This window comes from Mesocricetus auratus, unplaced genomic scaffold (assembly GCF_017639785.1).
Source record: "Mesocricetus auratus isolate SY011 unplaced genomic scaffold, BCM_Maur_2.0 Super-Scaffold_100010, whole genome shotgun sequence".
NCBI classification, from domain to species: Eukaryota; Metazoa; Chordata; class Mammalia; order Rodentia; family Cricetidae; genus Mesocricetus; species Mesocricetus auratus.
The window spans coordinates 75,628,430-75,635,890 of NW_024429194.1; the positions used below are offsets into that span (position 1 = coordinate 75,628,430).

A 7,461-nucleotide genomic window follows, 5' to 3' on the forward strand; every position below is an offset into this window, starting at 1 on the left:
TCTATCCATTCTTCGGTTGAGGGGCATCTAGGTTGCTTCCAGGTTCTGGCTATTACAAATAATGGTGCTATGAATACAGTTGAACAGATGCCTTTTTTGTATGAATGTGCAACCTTTGGGTATATGCCTAAGAGTGGAATTGCTGGATCTTGAGGTAGACTGGTTCCCATTTTCCGGAGAAACACCATACTGATTTCCAAAGTGGCCAGCAGTGGAGGGGTGTTCCCCCTTTTCCACATCCTCTCCAGCATAAACTGTCATTGGTGTTTTTTATTTTAGCCATTCTGACAGCTGTGAGATGATATCTCAGAGTTGTTTTGATTTACATTTCCCTGATGGCTAAGGACGTTGAGCACTTTCTTATGTGTCTTTCAGCCATTTTAGATTCATCTATTGAGAATTCTCTATTTAGTTCTGTACTCCACTTTTTAATTGAATTATTTGATGTTTTCGTGACTACTTTCTTGAGTTCTTTGTATAGTTTGGAAATCAGCCCTCTGTCAGATGTGGGGTTGAGGAATATCTCTTCCCATTCTGTGGGCTGCCATTTTGTTTTGTTGACTGTGTCCTTTGCCTTACAAAACTTCTCAGTTTTAGGAAGTCCCATTTATTAATTGTCAATCTCAGTGTCTGTGCTACTGACGTTATGTTCAGGAAGCAATCTCCTGTACCAATTCATGCGAGAGTACCACCTACCTTCTCTTCTAAGAGGTTCAGTGTGACTGGATTTATGTTGAGGTCTTTGATCCATTTGGACTTAATTTTTGTATATGTCAATAGACATAGATCTATCTGCAATCTTCTACATGCCAGCATCCAGATATGCCAGCATCATTTGTCGAAGATGCTTTCTTTTTTTCATTGTAAAATTTTAGCTTCTTTGTCAAAATTCAGGTGTTTGTAGGTCTGTGAGTAAATATCAGGGCTTTCAATTAGGTTCCATTTATCTACCTGTCTATTTTTGTGCCAATACCAAGCTGTTTTCAGGACTATAGCTCTATAATAGATCTTGAAGTCAGGAATGGTGATGCCTCCAGACATTCCTTTATTGTACAGAGTTGTTTTGGCTATCCTGGCTCTTTTGTTTTTCCACATAAAGTTGAGAATTGTTCTTTCAAGGTCTCTGAAGAATTGTGTTGGGATTGTGATGGGGATTGCATTAAATCTGTAGATTTCTTTTGGCAAGATTGCCATTTTTACTATGTTGATCCTATATTTTGGATTAAGCAAATGATTAAATATTCCATCTAACAGATAGAGATCAAATATTCTTCCAAGAACACAATGATACTTTCTCTAAAATAGATCAGTTCCTAGGTCGCAAAGAAAGTCTTAACAAATACAAGATAATCAAAAAATTTTGTGTCTTATCAGATCATACCAAAAACAAAACTAGACATTAATAGCAACATAAACAACAGAAGTATAAAAATACTTGGCAAGTGAATAACACATACTTCAATGAAAGTAGTTCATGAGCAGTAGTGGTGCACACCTTTAATCCCAGCACTCAGGAGGCAGAGGCAGTCAGATCTCTGAGTGTGGGGCCAGCCTGGTCTACTGAGTGAGTTCCAGGATAGCCAGGCCTACACAAAGAAACCCTGTATCAAAAGCCCTCAACATCCTTAGCCATCAGGGAAATGCAAATCAAAACAACTCTGAGATATCATCTCACAGCTGTCAGAATAGCTAAAATCAAAAACACCAATGACAGTTTATGCTGGAGAGGATGTGGAAAAAGGGAAACACTCCTCCACTGCTGGTGGGAGTGCCAACTCCTACAGCCACTTTGGAAATCAGTATGGAGATTCCTCAGGAAAATGAGAACCAGTCTACCTCAAGATCCAGCAATTCCACTCTTAGGCATATACCCAAAAGATACACATTCATACAACAAGGAAATTTCTTCCACTATGTTCATAGCACCGTTATTTGTAATAACCAGAACCTGGAATCAGCCTAGATGTCCCTCAACTGAAGAATGGATGGAGAAAATGTGGTACATTTACACAATGGAGTACGACTCAGTGGAAAAAACAATGGAATCTTGAAATTCGCAGGCAAACGAATGGCACTAGAAGAAACCATCCTGAGTGAGGTAACCCAGTCACAAAAAGACAAACATGGTATGTACTCACTCATATATGGATTTTAGACATGGAGCAGGGGAGTGCCAGCCTACAATCCCACCACCAGAGAGTCTGAGAAATAGGGAAGACCTTAAGAGACATATGCATAGTACCCTGGAGAAGGGGAATGGAACAGGATCTCCTGAGCCAATAGGGAGTATGGGGGGAGGGGAGAGGGAGCTGGGAGAAAGATGGGAGAAGAGGAGGGGAGAGGAAGACATGGGGGAGCAGGAAGGTTGAGTCAGGGGGTAAGTATAGAGGAGAGCAGGATAAGAGATACCATAATAGAGGGAGTCATTATAGGTTTGAGGGGAGATCTGACACTAGTGAGATTTCCAGAGATCTACAAGTATGACACCAACTGACAATAGTGAAGAGGCTACCTTAAATGTCCTTCCCTGATAATGTGATTGATGACTACTTGTATGCCATACTAGAGCCTTCATTAAGTGGCTGATGGAAGCAGAGGCAGACACCCACAGCTAAACACTGAACTGAACTCCTAGAATCCAGTTGCAGAGAGGGAGGAGTGATGAGGTCAAGATCCAGCAGGTAAAACCCACAGAGGCAGCTGACCTAAACAAGGGGAACTCATAGACCCCAGACTATTGACTGAGAGGCCAGATGGGACTGATCCAGATCCCCTAAATTTGGGTGTCAGTGAGGAAGCCTCGGCAATCTATGGGGCCTCGGGTAGTAGATCAGTATTTATCCCTGGCATATGAATGGACTTGGGGAGCCCATTCCACATGTAAGGATGCTCGCTCAGCCTGAACACATGGGGGAGAGCCTAGGCCCTGCCTCAGATATGACAGACTTTGAAGATTCCCCCATGGAAGGCCTCACCCTCCCTGGGGAGTGGAGTTGGGATTAGGTGAGGAGTTGGGAGTACTAGGGGGCTGGTAGAGAGTGAGAGAGGAGGGGAGGGAGAGGGAGCTGGGATTCACATGTGAAGCAAGCTTGTTTCTAATTTTAATAAAATTTAAAAAACATAAAAATATAAAAGAAACTATGTATCATGAAAAAAGTAGAAAGTAAGTCGTTAAAGACATCAAATATGAAATTTTAAAGTACCTAGAATAAAACTAAAGTAATAACACCCCTTATCAGAGCCTCTGATAAGTCCTAGGAGAAGAATGTGTAGCTATGAATGCTTATATCAATAAAATATGAAGATATTTCAAATAAACAACCTAATATAATACAAGAACAAATCAAATATAAAAGAAGTTAATACCTGGAAATAATAAGGAATGACATAAAATAATAAAATAGAAACTGTATAGAATTGATCAAACAAAAAATTTTAGATTTTTGAAAAGATAAATCTGGCAAACCTTTGCCAAACTAACAGAAAAATAGAGAAGACTCAAAGTAATAAAATTAGAGTTCCAAAGGGAGCACGTTCCAAAGGAATACAAAAATACTTTGAGCTCTCTTTTTTCCAACTGGAACCATGGAGGCTGTGCAGGAGAAGAAAAAGAAGATTCCTACTGTGCCAGAAACCCTTAAGAAAAAGCAAAGGAACTTCACAGATTTGAAGGTGAAGTGCTTTCGGAAAAAGTTTGCATTAAAGACACTGCAGAAGGCATGGAGGAAGCTTATCTATGAAAAGGCAAAGCATTACCACAAAGAATACAGGCAGATGTACTGGATGGAGATTTGCATGGCTAGGATGGCAAGGAAGGCTAGAAACTTCTACGTGCCACCTCAGAACCCAAGCTGACTTTTGTCATCTGAATCCAAGGTATGGTCCAAGGTGTTGCAGCTTCTCGGTCTTCATTAGATCTTCAATGGCACCTTTGCTAAGTTCAACAAGGCTCAATTAACATGCTGAGAATTGTGTAACCATACATTGCATGGGGGTACCCCAAGCTGAAGTCAGTCAACAATCTCACCTACAAGTGCAGCTATGGCAAAATCAGTAAGAAGAGAATTACCTTGACAGACAATTCCATGATTGCTGGATCTCATGGTAAATATGGCATCATCTGCATGGAGGATCTAATTCATGAGATCTATACAGTTAGATAATGCTTCAAGGAAGTGAATAATTTCCTGTGACCCTTCATGTTGGGGAAGTCCTGTGTATATGTTAATAAATTACTGCTGGCCAATAGGAATCTAGATAGGTGGGGCTAGGAGTCCAGGAGGATTCTGGGAAGGAGAAACACAAGAGAGTTCGAGATGTAACGCCATTGGGGTAGGAAGCCCGGAAACCTCTCCGGTAAGAGGCATACTTAGATTAACAATTATGGGGTAATTACTTAAGCCAGAGCTAGCCAGTAAGAAACAAGAAAGGCCAACAGCTTCATAATTAATATAGCCTCCTGTGTGTTTATTTGGGGACTACAAAGCGGCAGAGCCCAGGCAAATGGCGGGGGATAAACCAAAGCGGCTAGCAAAGAAAAAGCTTCTCTTAACAAAATGGTGTCAGGAGTGGGATGATGAATTTCCACGTAGAATGACAAAAGCTTTAAAGGAATTTTAGGAACGGAGAGAAGCACAGATTTTTGGTAGCAGCATTTTTCTCAGGTGTGCTCTGTTTTGCTAGCCACAAGCCGAGATTCACGCGGCTTGCTTACCGGAGTCTTCCTGACTCGACATAAAAAGAAAAACAAAACAAAACAAAAACAAAAACAACAAGGTTGTTTTAAGAGACTCTACTAACGATTTAAAGGTGTGTACGTACAACTGGAAGTGACAGCTTTTGCTGGATGTCAACATGGACTGAGGCGGTAGCTGGAATCACGCTTACGCCCGCCATCTTGAAACGGCAGTTTAAAACAGCCGCAGTTTTACAGATAAGACACATGGCCAGAAAAACATAAAGATTTACAGTAAAGTCAGACTTGGATTAAGAAAATCTCTAAAGGTTTACAGTGTGTTTAAAAATATGCGTGAGATTAAGAGAGAAAATGAAACGACAAAGTGGTAAATAAATACAAAAGCCGGTGTTGTGGTGGCGCACGCCGGTAGGATTTACTCCAGAGGCAGAGGCAGGCGGATTTCCAAAGAGAAATCCTGTCTCAAAGAAAAATAAATAAAAGTAAAATAAATAAAGTAATAATAGATAAATAAATAAGCCACGTAAAGATGGAAAATACACAGAGTCTGGATACTGTACGCTATTGTGTTTTTCAGTTTTTTCATTGCTAAGGAAGGAACAACTGATAAAGTACACTTACTTATAAATGCTGCTAAATTAATTCAACTTATATCTTTTAAAAATGCCTTGACTTCAAAATTTAAGTATAAGGATATGTTACTCGGAAAAGGAGTTTTAGTTTATGTTTCTACAGAAAATAAAAAGCTGAGGATTCCTTCCAGGCTTCTGTGGTTCGACAAACCAAGACCCCCGAAAGCAGTGGATCAGATGTTCCAACAATTGAGACAGCTAAGATGATGCAGCTTTACAGACCCCGAAAATACGGACTTGTACAGGTTTCTGAGTTTTGTCATGATCCCCATGGTATGAACAGCGCCCCCTTCCAGCACGAAGCAGTTTGGAATGAGCGACGTCCTAATTCCCATCTTGTTTATAAATCTTTGTTTTCATTTAAATGGGATTGTTTATAATTGGTTAATGATCACAACCAATCTCTTTTAATGGTAAAAAGGGGAATTGTGGTATGGGTATGGTTTTTCATTTATTGATACAAATTCAAGGTCAATTTTGTGATGTGTTTATTTCTCCTCTTGATTAAGTATTGTGCTTATACTGATCTTTTAAAATGTAATACATAATTAAATACAGACTATAGATAGTTACTTATAACAGAATTTATAGTTAGGTAAGTTAGGTTTTCTAGATATATAGAGATGTATTTGAGACAGATAAATAGTCTTCAAACCTTTCAAAGACCTTCAGAAAATGGCATTTAAAATGGTTTAGGGTTTTTATTGACAATGAGAAATGTCTGCTCCTGGCAGCACCAATTACGTCTGAGAGGAAGATGGGCATCGAAGAAACTTGTTATGGAGTTTACTTTCAACATGGCAAGATTAGCCATTTGGGCAAGAAACTGCTCTTGCCTAGACTGTTTGACTGCTGTTGTATAATCTGGACATGCAGGACCCACAGGAAAGTGACTGCTGAACTCAGTCTTACAGGGTTCCTGCTTCATGAAGAGTCTACGAGACTTTCTGCAGGACACAGAGAAATGACTGACAGACTGCCAATGCAGATGGACAGTTTGAAATTTCCTGCTTTGCTGAGAAGTGTTCCAGACACATTGTGGCCTATGGGCTGAAGATGGATGCCCCAACGTTACAAAGGAACTTTGGGTGACTGTCCAGGTAGCAAGATGTCTTTGTCAATCCTAGTGATTATATATTATCCTTCTGTGGTCTTTGATGGAGTTGAAGACAGATAGTTATAGTTATAGTTTTCCTTAGTTATGATAAAAGATAAGCTACATAAAACTTTAGACTCACAAGGATGGGATGGATGATATTTTCTTTAGATCTTGCTAAATGTTAATAGACAAAATGTTGTAACTGTGTTCTTACTTGATAACTGTTCTGTCATATACAATTTGACTATGTTAAAGTTAAGACCTTTCTTTTTGTTTAAACAGAAAAGAGGAGATGTTGGGGAAGTCCTGTGTATATGTTAATAAATTACTGCTGGCCAATAGGAATCTAGATAGGTGGGGCTAGGAGTCCAGGAGGATTCTGGGAAGGAGAAACACAAGAGAGTTCGAGATGTAACGCCATTGGGGTAGGAAGCCCGGAAACCTCTCCGGTAAGAGGCATACTTAGATTAACAATTATGGGGTAATTACTTAAGCCAGAGCTAGCCAGTAAGAAACAAGAAAGGCCAACAGCTTCATAATTAATATAGCCTCCTGTGTGTTTATTTGGGGACTACAAAGCGGCAGAGCCCAGGCAACTGGCAGGAGATAAACCAAAGCAGCTAGCAAAGAAAAAGCTTCTCTTAACACCTTCAAATTATCTACTCCACAAGGTGGAATGAAGAAAAAGACAACTCATGTTGCAGAAGGTGGCGATGCTGGCAACAGGAAAGACCAGATAAACAAGTTTGTTAGACAGCTGAACTAAGGTGTTACCCATATTTTTTGTAATCTTGTCAGTTAATAAACAGTCACAGCTTGGCAAACTGAAAAAAAAATACTTTGAAAAATTATATTTTAAAGGATGGAAATTGCAGAAGAAATGGGAAATTCCCTATGAACATGTGACACAACAAAATGAAATCAAGTGTAATAAACAACATAGATATGTAACAAACAATGAGATGAAGTAGTAATAAAACATTTCCCAACAAAAAAATGCCCAGGACTTCATAGATACACTTTTAGATTCTATC

The 7,461-nt window shown here is 39.5% G+C and overlaps 1 pseudogene; it reads left to right on the forward strand.

Moving 5' to 3' along the window:
- The first annotated feature begins 3,585 nt into the window (after positions 1-3,585).
- On the forward strand, positions 3,586-7,193 carry LOC101827644 (annotated as a pseudogene).
- Positions 7,194-7,461: the final 268 nt, after the last annotated feature.